The sequence below is a fragment of the Eurytemora carolleeae genome, unplaced genomic scaffold (genome assembly GCF_000591075.1).
Source record: "Eurytemora carolleeae unplaced genomic scaffold, Eaff_2.0 scaffold125, whole genome shotgun sequence".
Lineage (NCBI taxonomy): Eukaryota > Metazoa > Arthropoda > Copepoda > Calanoida > Temoridae > Eurytemora > Eurytemora carolleeae.
In genome coordinates this window covers 110,502-124,738 of record NW_019396104.1, presented here as the reverse complement: position 1 = coordinate 124,738, position 14,237 = coordinate 110,502, and positions in this window count along the sequence as shown.

Sequence of the window (14,237 nt, the reverse complement as noted above, 5' to 3'; positions counted from 1 at the left end):
CAATTTTAGTCAACAATGTGAGATAAAACTGTATCGCCTTTTGGTAATTCACATAATTTTATAATGTTCAATCATGTTTATCATTTAATCTAAGTTCATATGCATAATAGGTCTCAAATGAAGGAGTAGGTCAGCCCTATGCGATATTACTGAAATGTTGAATTGTTTACAAAACCATGACTTTAAAAACGATACTTTTTTTAATTACGAGAAATGACACTTTTACGAAACTTTTTAGCTTAGTAGACGAAGTGAAACTAATCGTATATACAATATCTCTTAATATATATATACAGCAAAGATATGAATATCTACACATCCAAAACAGTGTAGCATTCATATTAAACGTTAAAAACAATTCCTGACGGTGGTTTAAGCATTTAAAGGCGTTTGCAAGAATGAAATGATCAAACCCAGTCTTGATATTCTATAACTATGAATTATTGAAAAGTCGGCATACTTAAGAGCAAACTTTCCGATATTTGCAAAGTTTTTGCAAAAAGAGAGAGAGAGAGAGAGAGAGAGAGAGAGAGAGAGAGAGAGAGAGTTTTAAAACATCAGATGTGGTGAAAGTGTGTAACCTTCAAACTGTGGAAAGATGTTTCGGAATTCCATCCAGATAGATAGATACTTTGCCTACCAATACCATTCCCTATATATATATATATAGGTGGATACAATGCCTACCATACTCTAGACATAGATAGATAGATAGATAAAGTCCCTACAATTCTATAAATATAAACAGATAGATACTTTGCCTACCTATATATATAGGTGGATACTAAACCTACCATCCTCTAGACATAGATAGATAGATAGATAAAGTCTTTACCATTCTATAAATATAAATAGATAGATACTTTGCCTACCTATATATATAGGTGGATACTAAACCTACCATCCTCTAGACATAGATAGATAGATGCAGTCCCTAGCATTCTCTAAATATAGATAGATATATACCGTGCCTATCAAGCTTTTCATCTAACTCCCATATTTTCATTGGAGACCTCCATATTTTCTTTGAGGAGCCCAAGCTTTTCATTAGAAACTCCAACTAGGTCTCCAATGAAATCTATGGGTTTTCAATTAAAATCTTTGGGTCTCCAAACAATATGTAGGGGTCTCCGATGTAAAAGCTTGTGGTATTTGATGGAAATATTTGGTTCTCCGATGAGAAGCTTGAGGTATCCAATTAAAATCTGGAGCGTCCAATAAATATCTTGGGGTCTCTGGTGATAGCCCTGGGGTCTCCGATAAAAAAGTCTGGGGTCTCCAATGAAAACCGTGAGGGCTCCGATGAAAAGCTTAGGTTTCATGTGCAAATCTTTATAGGGTCACCGATGAAAATCTTGGGGTCTCCGATAAGATGGCCAATGATAATTTCTTCCCAAACTCATAAATAGATACCACCATTACTCCTTGTTTACGTTGATATCTTCTGTGAATGTTTATGAAAACCCCTGAAGTCCACATGGTAATTAGGGACGCCATCCATTTTGATGATAATATATTTCGTCTGATATCTTTAGTTTACACAACGAGGTCTTTATTTAGAAAAGAATTATGTTTTGAAGTGTAAGGTTTGGACCGACTCGGGTATTAAATCAATTTAAAATATCCTTGGTGTTTAAAGCTCTGCTGCAGGGCGCTGTTTTAGGTCCCTCGGGGCGCTTACCAGACTTCTTTCATGGATAGTGTGAGTGTTTTCCTCCTTGATTGGAAATATTCTTTTTAAGGTACAACTTTAGATGGGGGGGGGGGGGGGTTCCTCCAATTTCGGTTGCGGTTCAGATTCTATTTTTAAATTGATGTAATTTTAGTCAAATAATTATGCAGTGATTTAGTCTAATAAAACAATAAATACCTAATTCAATCAAATTTTTCTCAGCAAGAGTGTAAATCTTTGAAAAACAGTTTGTAATTTCATGGCCGGGACATTACGGGACATCATGAGGCATCATTAAAACACTATACCATTTTTACTAGACCGTTCATGGGACTGTAAGTGTATTTTTAAGTGACCCTCCAAAGATGACAATGCCCGATTAACAATGTTACTTTTAAAAGCTTTATCCGATCAAGTTAGAAGTTCAATGTTTATTATTTTAAAAACAATATTTTTCATTTGTAGTTTCTCCACAAAAATTACTTGTTAATTTATACTCCAGGAAATATATAGGAATTATCAGAACCAGACACTTATTAACCTGGAAAAACGACAATATTTCCATTATAATTGAATTGGAGAGTCACTGTAAATTATGCAGTTTCTTTCACTAACGATTTACAATATCATATTTTGTTAACTAAAATCTTTTGCTGAAAGAAAAAAATTGTAATAAAAGAATTTATGATTTTCCTGCAGAAGATTTACATGTTAAAGATCAAATTTATATCTGTGCTTTTAAACTTAATAGTAGATTATCTTTAAACAGTTATGGTGACCTTCCTGCACATTATGGTGACCTTCCTGCACATTATGGTGACCTTCCTGCACATTATGGTGACCTTCCTGCACATTATGGTGACCTTCCTGCACATTATGACATAATTTAATCTTTGTTTGATAAAAAAAATTCGAATTTTGACTTTTTAGATTTTTAAAGAAAATAAATCCAATTTTTTAGCTAATGATACCCCCAGGGTACCCAAAGATTTTCTCAAACAATTTCAGCTAATTTGGTTCAGCCGTCTGGCCATATATAGCAAACATATATATAGAAATATATATTTGAGCGAAGAGTTTTATTTTATAGATAAAAAAGATAGGTTCTAAGACTGAACATTGAGATCTCCATTTTTATGATTTATCCAGATGTAATTTTATTGATGTTGTTGAAATTAGTTTTATGATTTGTAAGCATCAAGCATCGTCTCCCAGATGGTTTAGGGCTTATTGGTAAATGAGGCCAATAGTACATTGAATACAGTTATCCAAATACAACCAACTGTCTGTAATAGCATATTTTAAACTAGAACCAAAAAACTAAAAGTATAAAAAAAAATCGTTCTTTATTGTTCCCAGAATTTAGAATACCTTTAATGAGGAAAATTGGATCCAAATCAATTACTGTACCTCTGCGCGATCTGAGCTATGTGTTTAAGCGCCTCAATATGACCCACAACAAACCTACATTTCACATGCGTTCACATGCGTTCACAATGTGTACACATTGTTCAGATAATCAGGAAATCTGAACATTTTTTTTCACGTATGAAATTCTTCAATAAAATATTTTCAACAAATTTGAAACTATGGAATTTACATGACAAATAAATTAGCTTTCAAATCAAAATTCACAACAGTAATCTTTAAACTCTGTTCTCAGTAAAACTGGAATGATATCTTTGTTTTAATATCATAGAAGGTCAGACATACGAATGATTTTCTATATTATCACATCAGCATGGATCCGCACTTTACAGTTACTTTTACACAGTTCAACGAGATCCCTTTTTTGCTAGATTAATAAGAATATTTTATTAGTTCTTGTTAAGCCAAAGCTTAAAAGGGGACCGTTGTGAATCGGATGTACTACTCTATAAACGGAAGTCCAATTCAGATCCCGTCCACAGTTTCTTCAAGAAAGATTAAAATTGTGAGGCTAGAAAGAATTTACATTTGGAATTCTAAATGTTTCGATTTCTGATAAAACCCTCAGCTTTCATGGAAACATTGCTGATATTTAAAATACTTGGCTAACCGTAAGCTTCGCGCCCATATTTGATTTTAAATTTTAATTGTTACTCTTTCATTGATTTTTTTTCTTAGACTTTAAAAAGTTTAAATTTTTTCAGACAAATATAACCATCATATATCTTCCCTGGTACCACAAAAAGTGTGGACCCGACGGTTAGGCCTTTTAACGTTTATTGGACACAAACAAACACCCAACCAAGCAAAGTATATATACTACATAATTAGGGTTGTTAATAGTTTTTTGTAAACGATCGTTAAATGATCGTTTTTGTTTCGTTTTCGGAAAAAACAATCGTTTTTAAAAACGACCCACTCGTTTTGAACTTTTAGAAAACGAATAGTGATCGTTTTTGAAAACGATCGTTTTTACTAAAACGCTTTAAGACTGCTTTTTATACGATTGTTTTTAAAATAACGATCGTTTTTGAAAAAAAAATTATTGACAATGATTTTAACGATCGTTAACGAAGGGTTGTCATTAACGATCGTTAACGAAACGACGAACTTTATCAAAACGCTCGTTTTTGGAAAAAAAATTACATGCAACATTATTGAATGTCGTCTTATATGAAGTTTAACAGTTGTGGGGAGTTAAAACTCCCTAATATTTTCTTAAAAACTACTCAATAATAATTACAGATTTCAGATCGGTTTCCTCTCTTCGTTAACGATCGTTAAGAAAGGGGTCGTTGTTAACGATCGTTAACGAAGGGTTTTCGTTAACGATCGTTAACGAAAGGTCGTCGTTAACGATTCTTAACGAAACGATCGTTTTAAAAACGACTATTTTTAAAAAACGAACTTTTAAAAAAACAATCGTTTTTAAAAACGATCGTTTCGTTTTTGATTTTTCGTAACGAAACGATCGTTTTTCTGAAAAATGAAAACGTTAACATCTCTATACATAATATATAGATATTTATAGTCTCAACTAAATTCAACGGTGTGTGTTTAACTTTTTTTCCTGTTGGGAGATTATCCACACATCTCTCTCTTACATGTTTAATTAAACAATAAAATTATGCGGATAAATGTGATCTCCTTATGTTCTTATAAACTGGGGTGTTTTCTCTTCCTTCACAAAGATATTGTCCGGCCGCTTCTTTAATCATCTGCTTTGGCATGGTTTCTTTGTAATGTTGTCTGCTATTGAATAAAACCTTTTAAAGGGACTTTAAGCGTTATTTCAAATGGCACTCCATACAAAGATGGAAGTGTTCGATTCACAACGGTGCCATTGAAACCTTTATCCATGAACAATAGTGAGAAAGGACACTATTTCATGCTTGATTATAGACAAAGCTTTTAAGGGTACCGTCGGGAATCAGGGATGCCAATTTTAAACTGCAGCAGGTCAGTACAAATTACGCTTAAGTCCATTTAAAAGAGTGTACCTTGATCTTAATAAGTATTTTCTTATCTCCTTATAATAAATGTCTAAACCGAGGGGTTTCAGGCCTGTGAAGATTATAACACGTATCGTCAGAAAAAAAAGTATTTCGATCAAAGAAAAACCCTGTTCACCGACGAACAATAATTTGCTGAACGAATTACCGCTCAGGTAGCCTAATTATAGATAAAATTCAATATCTCCAACCCTTCAAACAAACTAAAAAAAACACCGTATTTTAAATTTACCAATTAAGCGAATGCATTTCTGGCCTTGCTTCCTTGCGTACTTTTTAACTTATATATATGTATATACATGTAAATATGTATATATATATATATATATATATATTTGTATTTTTCCTGAATTTTATAACAGCTGTGAAGCAGTGTACGTCACTGTATAGTGTTACATACACTTGTGAAAATACATGTTTCCACAGTTGATTCATTAATTTCATTCATTCATTCATGAATTACTCTTTCCATGGAAATTAAGTCTTTGTCACAAACTCTGATTTTTTAATCTCTATATCTTTGCAACCCAATGTTGTAGACCTTGGATATTTCAAACTTTACATTCTGTTAGATTAAATAAATAATTTTTTATCTATGAATTATGAATAAAAAGAGACGGTTCAAATTTCAATTGCGTATCTTTAAATTAAACTTCAAATCGGTGATTCAAGATTTGAACGTAGTAAGCATTTCAGAGATAGTTGAACCGGCGGTTGGTAGTTCAGCGACCTCTCCAATAATTAAATTCCGTCCCAGGGCTTTTAAACGTAAATGTTGGACGTACCATGATCCAGTACTAGTCCGGTTCAAATCGTTGATGTATGTTTGTCATAACTTCATGTGCATAAGCAGTGGAATCATATCACGTGATGATAAGACCCATTCTTTACGGTTTCATCATTGGAATAAAATTAAAGATAATTTTTATATAAAAAGAAATGATCCTGCAGTTAGTATGTTTATTTCTCTGTTATGATGCCTAATCATAATTCATAAACTCCTGGACCAATTTGCCTCAAATTTCGATTGGGAAATCTGGAACAACCACGGGCATGTTCTTAAAATCTAAATTTCATAGTTTAGTTGTTCGACTTTATATAGAAAGCTCCAGACGAAGCTGGGTTTCCAATCTAGTGTAATATAACATACCGGTTGTCCAATTAAACATGCAATTCAAGGACGACCAAGTTTATTATTTAAAAATGCATGCAGTTTGTTGCTACCGATCAGAAGCGAACAGCAAATCTCTATACATACTTTGCTTGTCAGTCTGTCTGTTTGTTTCCAATAAACGTCAAAACAGCTGAACCTCACTGCAAAAAAAGCTATTGCATTTAACGGAAAACTTACTGTTATCTATATATTGCCACAGCGATATAGATATATACAGATAATTTAGATATATCGCAAAACGTGTTTGTTGAGTAAACCAACATTCATTATAAAGAAAGCAGCTATTAATAAACCGCACAGAGTGTGCGATATCTGTAATTTTTCTTTGAATGTTATAGATATATCTTTTGGAGCAATATTGTTTTTAGGCATTGCAATCCGGTCTAAAAATTGTGTTGGACCTCAAATGACCCAAGAAAAGGTATTTGGATGATCAAAATTGCAAAAATTATCCTCCAACACTTTCGATTTTTACTAACTTTTGAAAGTCCACGAACATATTTACAATTGAAATAAAAGATGGGCGTGAAGCTCCCAGAAAGTCTAGTATAGTATAAATTAGTCCATGAGGAAAAATCAGTAATAGTCTGAAGTATTTTGACAGGTCAAACTGTCTCTGGTCTATTTGACGTTAGGATTTCTTCTAATAGTTTGGATCAATTAGCTTTTTCCAAATACTCTTTAAGCAATTTCATTTCTTTAGAGTTTGCGTAATTTTTGTTACTATACTTTTATCCTTTACCTATAACCCTGGAAAACATTTATTAGATTAGTGTCATAAAATCTGCGTTAACTTGAAACTTTAAGTAAAACAACGTACTTTAAGACCCCCTCCTAAAGCTATATTCAACCCGGGGCCCTACGGGAAGAAGACTCCTTGACACTTTTTTGATTTTTGCAATTTGCAATGCATAGAGAGTGCATTTGAATCCTACCAGTATATTCCTAATCTGCGTGCATTCTCTTCCCTACTTCATACCTAGAGAAAGTTACCATAACATAAAAGTAACGCATATTTTATGTTTTTTTATTAAGAATTTTTAACAACAAAAAGAAAGTATTACAAGATGATATAGGATAAAAACGAATGCCGATTTTTAAAAAGAAAATAATATGTTTATTTTTTGAATCGCTTTAATGGAACTCTTGGAATCACGATTATGGAAATCTTTAAGCCATTTTAATGGCCCTTTTTAAATCATGTTTATCGAATTGCATCATGTTTATGGAACTCGTTGATTCACGCTATGGAACTTGCACTGTATTTCCGCCATCAAAAAGTATCCAATTTCTTGTAAGCATTTCTTATTTAAAGGGAGTGACCGGCTATGTATGGTAGTTGAACTGAGTATGCAGTGTTGTGGAAAACTTCTTTCTGATTCATTTGAGACATATTAAACTTTTTAAAGATCTGTAAATCCTGTGTTTGAGCGCAAATTTGACGTTCAAAACTTCTTCTTTGGGGGTGGATACGTTTTCAGAATTAGTTTTTTTTAAATTATTAAATAACGACGACATAAAATGTAAAAAATTCTGCAATAAACTACAGATGTCATGTATAGGAACATGTTGAGAAAATAAAAATTAATCTTATCATCGAAAATAAGTAATCTTTTTCAATTATTAGTTTTTTTTCTATTAATCTGGTTTCTCATTATTCACAAAGATTTTCGCAGAGTTTCTAGAATTTTTATTGAAAAGACGACATTTGAACAATTTGAAGAAATCTGCGAATAAATTCAAAGAAGATAAGAAATTCAATATAATAATGAAAACAAAATAATCGATTTTAGCATTAATTTATTGACAAATTTCTTTTGACAAATATGTTCCTAACCATCAAATTTGAAAGCTGTATAATTTTTACTTTATTTTTCGTTGTCGTTATTTAATAATTAAAAAAACTAATTCTGAAAACGTATCCACCCCCAAAGTAGGAATTTTGAACGTCGAATTTGCGCTCAAACTCAGGATTTACAGATCTTTAAAAAGTTTAATATGTTTCAAATGAATCCGAAAGAAGTTTTCCACAACACTTCATACTCGGTTCAACTACATTACAAAGCCGGTCACTCCCTTTAAAAAGGCAGTTTATCATCATTGTGGGATGATTTATTTGTCTATATGCAAGGTTATAATGCAAGGAAGGTTAATTGCAGTTGCGTACATATAGAAACCAGTTCTCTCTGGGCGGAATTTGTAAAAAAGAATAGATGCATCAGTGTTCGTTTAGTATCCGAGGAGGTTAAAAGCATTAATTTTGATAATTTTGATAATTTACATAATAGTTTTCTATGACTAGAATATTTCATTGATTTTTTATGTGAAAGATGGATCCCATGGCAGGCTTCGACATCCGTCTTGTGTTTACATTACCGCCCAGAAACAATACACTGCAGTACAAAAGATGCGCACACCTCTGAAATAACTTTCCTTGCATTATTACCTTGTCTATATGGAAGTTTACATGCAGCTCCAGGTATACCACATGGATTGCGTTGGTTGAAATTAGGATAATTTAAATCCTAATGCACTAAGGTCATTTGACAGTACAGCGTGAACGTACTGTCAAATGTCCCTAGTATGCTTAAGACTAGAGATAAGAGAATAGAGATATATTACAGACTAGAGTATGCAATATTTTCAACGTTATGGTTCCATTGTGTCCAACTGCAGTACACGACCAATAAACAGACGTCTGAATTCAGGGATATTAAAGGATCCTTTGGATACGAAATTCAAAACCTTCAAAAAAAATGACTAAACTAACAAATTTTATGTTTTATATTGGTGAAAACTTTAAAGTTTACAATGTTATAAATTAAATACTTCCTTCCAAGTTAATTGTATTAAATACCTCCAATTCCTGGACGCTCCCCTTCTTTCAAATATTTGTAGAAAAACCTCAAAAATTTCCTAGTTTTCCTTAAAACTTGTAAAAGCTTCTCAAAAGAAGACATCTTAAAATTGGGCAAAATAAGTGACCTCAATTATTTTCGATTTAAAGAATTTATAGGATAAATTTCAACAGAATTTGTTTGTTGTAGCCTGTAGGGATTGGATGGGGGGATGGAAAAGGGGTTAATTCATTTCATGTTTGTGTTTACTGTTACGTAAACTTGAAAATATAGTACATGGCAATTCCCAACGTTTCTGAAATCTTATTTTTTATGCTGTATAAATTAACATGATATATAAATATATATAAATATATTTCAACAATTGAAAGATTATCGACAATTCTTATTAATTAATTAATTATTTGAATTTTTTAGGTTTATGTATGAGTTACTGCAATAAACAACCTGACACACACATTTCCTTGTGTGTAAGTTTGTAACCCTCTTCTTGTATCCCGTCCTTTATTCATTTAGTCGCAAAAAGTTCTAAATAAATCTGAACAATCTGCATGGAGTTCGAAATATAAATAATAGAAATGTATTCGATACATGTAACTAGTAAATCTAGTTAAGTATGTCTAGATTATAAACCATAAACATTGAACATATTCCATTGAGATAAAGCAAGTTTAAATGTTTCTATATATGAATTTAAACTACCCTATATTGAAGATCTAGCCTATCTACATATTTATTCGCATTCTGAATTTGCTAAACTATTTCTGGACCCTCTTTCTGACTTTTTATAGAGCTCCTGCCGATAATATATTCTAAAGTTTAAAGGGGACAAAATTGCAAAAACATATAAACTTGTATTTTTCCTTGTTGAATGCAATCAGAGGATTGATCTACGGTTTTACGACATGAAACAGCTTCCTATTCTGATGTTATGTTCCATAGTACAACCCAAATGGTTTCTGCCCTTTTCACCCCTCCTGACCCTTCTATTCCTACTATCATGCCTATCCCATACTATTTTTCTTATTCTTCCTATCCTTCCTATCCCTCCTATCCTTCCTATCCTGCCTATCCTTCCTATCACTCCTATCCTTCCTATCCCTCCTATCCTTCCTATCCCTCCTATCCCTTCCTATCCTGCCTATCCCATACTATTTCTCTTATTCTTCCTATCCTTCCTATCACTCCTATACCTTCTTACAGAAACTAAAGAAATTTTTTTTTTAATTCCTCTTATACAGGGTGTCCCAAAAAACATGGGAATTCAGTGACGAATTCGATATCGTCTTTTCAAATAATTCTTTGATTTAGCATAGTGATACCTACTGAGAAAGCTGTAATCTGTAAGAGTTTCGTCTGCTATGTTTACATTTTGTTTGTTTATGTTTTGACTGCAACCGGTTGTACTTAGTAAAACAAGAAAATTACAGTATACTAACAGAGTAAACTTGTCCGTATTCACTGTTCATCTTGCGGAGACATTATAGACACATCTTTGCAGTCTTTTACCCTTTTCATTAAATAAACTCTAGCAGACATAAAAATATTATAGCTTTTGAAATTAGGTATTACAATGCTAATTCATAACAAAGACGATATCGAATTCGTCACTGAATTCCCATGTTTTTTGGGACACCCTGTACCTTAAATTCCCCCTATCATTCATATCCTTACTATCTCTCCTTTCCTTCCTATCCGTCCTAACCTTCCTATCCCTACTATTCTTCCTATCCCTCCTATCCTTCTTACCTTTTCTATTCTTCATATCTCTTCTATGAGTTAAGTTCCTACAATCCTTCCTATCTATCTAATCCAGGCTAATTTGTCTTGAAATTCTGTTTTTTAGATATTAAGCTGAAAGATAGAGGAGAGGGGGAAGGGGATATGAGCGGACCCAATCTACACTAAAGAGGAACTGAGAGTAAAAATATGTCAGTACATAAACACAGTGTATCATTCAATAGGAAATTGCAAAACATTTTATTTTATGGGATCATATTTGATGGAAGGTGAAAGGTATTTGATTGGTAGCCATTGATTAGATTAAAGAGCTGTATACATGGAGATATGTTGTATTAAATATACATATACTAAAGCATAAAATACATATCACATTTTTTTGTCTGTCTCTTTCTTTCTTGCTCCTTCAAAACCAAACCAAACTTGATCAAATTGAGCTCTGCAAGCTTTGAAGTAATGCTAGCTCTAGAACTTGTTAATGTTGAATTTACAATTGTACGTTTCAATACAACAAAGTTCATATGCCGCGCAGTCTAAACCAAACTAGAAATGTACACGTATGATCCCCACTCCAATAATGTTCGTGAAAGGACCTAAATTCTAACCGAACGTAAACAAACTATACAAATATCTAAGAAAATATTCCGCCTCATCTCCGGTCGACTCCAGTACATAACTTTAATTGTTAATATAAAGGAGAAAAAAATTAAATCCTATAAGTTTAGAAAAATTACTTTTTTCCCATATCCTAATGGTTTTGATTTGCAATTTTTTACATACTTTATACAATTAATTGTTTACTAATGGTATATAGTGGTTCATTAGGATAAAAAACTCAAAGTCAAACACATGTAAATACATGGATTTTAAGATGCTACGCGTCCCCTTCTGTGCTTTTTTCTTCTTTTAACTTTTCAAATATTACTTGAAGATAACACCATTTTTTTAAATTAACAATTTTCAATTTCTATTTTACATTAATCTATATTTACCTTCAAAAACCTTCGTTTGGTGATGCGAGGTCCCACAAGAAATTGAACGTAATATGTCTGTTAACACTATTCCTGCTGGGGTCAATTTGACCCCCCCTGTAGTTTTTTTTACATAACTCAAAAAGTATTGGTCTGAGGCTGTTGAAATTTTCTGACTTTTCCTACATACCCATCGATCAATTTCTATATTGTTTAGGGTTTTCTTTCAGCGTAATGCAGAGCTGGTAAAATGTAATTCTGAAATATGTGTTTGAAATTTGTCCGTCTTATCAAATTTACTCAGAACCAAAATTTGATAAAATTGCCTCCATCGTTCAACGGTTATCATTTATCTAAAACTTCCCCCATATATATTCTAAATTTCATTACGGGAAATACAGTAGTACCCCAAAACACTGGGTTTATGGAAGCCTACATTTAGACGTAAATTTTGATTTTCAAGGTGCCGAGTGCTGAGGCTAGGATGGACAATGGGGCAGAGCACTGCGGCTAGAACAGTATTGGGGGCCGAGCACTGAGGCTAGGGCAGACTTCTGAAGTTGCCGCTTGAGCTATTGCATTTTTGGTAAGTTTCCCTTGGGAAGTTGCCACATGGGGGCCTTTAGGAAAGTAACTAAAATCGTTTTAGCAGTCCAGTGAACATGTGCAATATTAAAAACCAATGTCACTTAAAAAGTATTTTAAATTACTGGTAAAACTATTTTCATTGTTATCATATCAAAATAAACTTGTCGTCTTCGTATTTCACAGTTTTTGGGCCTCACCGTAAAGAAAAGAAGACATTATTTGCAAAAAATAGAACAATGCAAAAACTAAGAAGAAAAAAACAGTTTTTATGTAATTGCGTGATACAATATAAATATTTACTTTAATGCTCACCCAGGAGATTAATGGTTACCTTGTTTTTGCACTTCCGACCAAAGCTACTACACGAAAAAGGTTCCGTTTAGTTTTACAAATCTATAATTATCCGTATCCTCTTCAAGAATATTATATATGCAATGTATTAAACATATAATATTTATGTACACGCAACTTTGCGTATGTTTAGTTTCACAATTCTGTCATAGTTTATTTCATGCAAAAGGAGATGGTTGATGGTTAACAACAAAGAATAATAAGTTAATGACTACCTGCAAAACTAAGCTATATTACACAAATTTTAAAGCTATCACCTTAAAACTTCTGAATCTTTAATACTTAAAGAAGGAATGAGCCACTGATCTCATATCATTATGTTTTAATAAGTCTTAATTTGATGTTATCTCTAGATAAAACTAGCTTATAACAAAACATAAATCACAAAATAGTTCTATTATATATTTATAAGGAGAGGGGGAAATGGATTATAAAATCCAGAATTGAGTTTCCCAACCTAATATTAATGACTTTAGACACCCCACATGGACCTATTACAAAGTTTTTGAAAAAATGCCCGAAAAATGCGGGAAAAATGAGGGGGAAAATTATTTTTCCCCCCTCTGGTGTTTGATTCAAAAACTAGATCGCAATTCAGGTCTGCATGCAAAAAATCAGAGAGAAATTCTAGTAATAAAGTCAGAAGGCTTCTTTGGCCTTTAGGAGGGGGAAAATGCGGGAAAGGGGGGGGAAATGGTATAAGGAGAGGGGAAAATGCATTATAGAATCCAGAATTGAGTTTCCCAACCCAATATTAATGACTTTAGACACCTCACATGGACCTATCACAAAGTTTTTGAAAAAATGCCCCAAAAATGCGGGAAAAATGAGGGGGAAAATTCTTTGTGTGGAAATGTGGACATTCCCCTTTTGATTATTCTTAAACCTTCCCTGGGGTCACGTGAGGTCTCACAAAAAATTTGGGCCCGATCGGTTCAGCCGTTTTGACGTTTATTGGATACAAACAAACAGACAAACAGATAGACAAGCCAAATTTAAATATAGATTTTTCAAACTATGAATTCGGTTAACCAAATAATTTCATTATGTAATGTCAAAAGTTTACACCATCAGGTGATTGCAAATATATAAGGATTGGGAAAATTTGAGGCAAAAACTCAATTCCTTTAAGTTCCACACTTGTTCCAAGCATGTCTTGTACACAGATTTAACTTTTTTAAAAATTTAAAATTTGCATTTACGATAAATGTCTTAACGAAAGTAAGGGCTATAAGCTGATTGACTGTGAGCCAGTATACAGCTAACTAAAGACCATGTATTTTCTTTGTCTGAATTAACGTCTATGTTTAAAAAATCCCGACAAAAAGTTTATAGATTTAGTTCTTATTATATTTCTTGCTTAATCAAATACTACTACAGTATTATATGCGTTATGTAAGGGAAGGGATGGAGTGCATTTATGAGCCCCGTAAAATGAGCCTC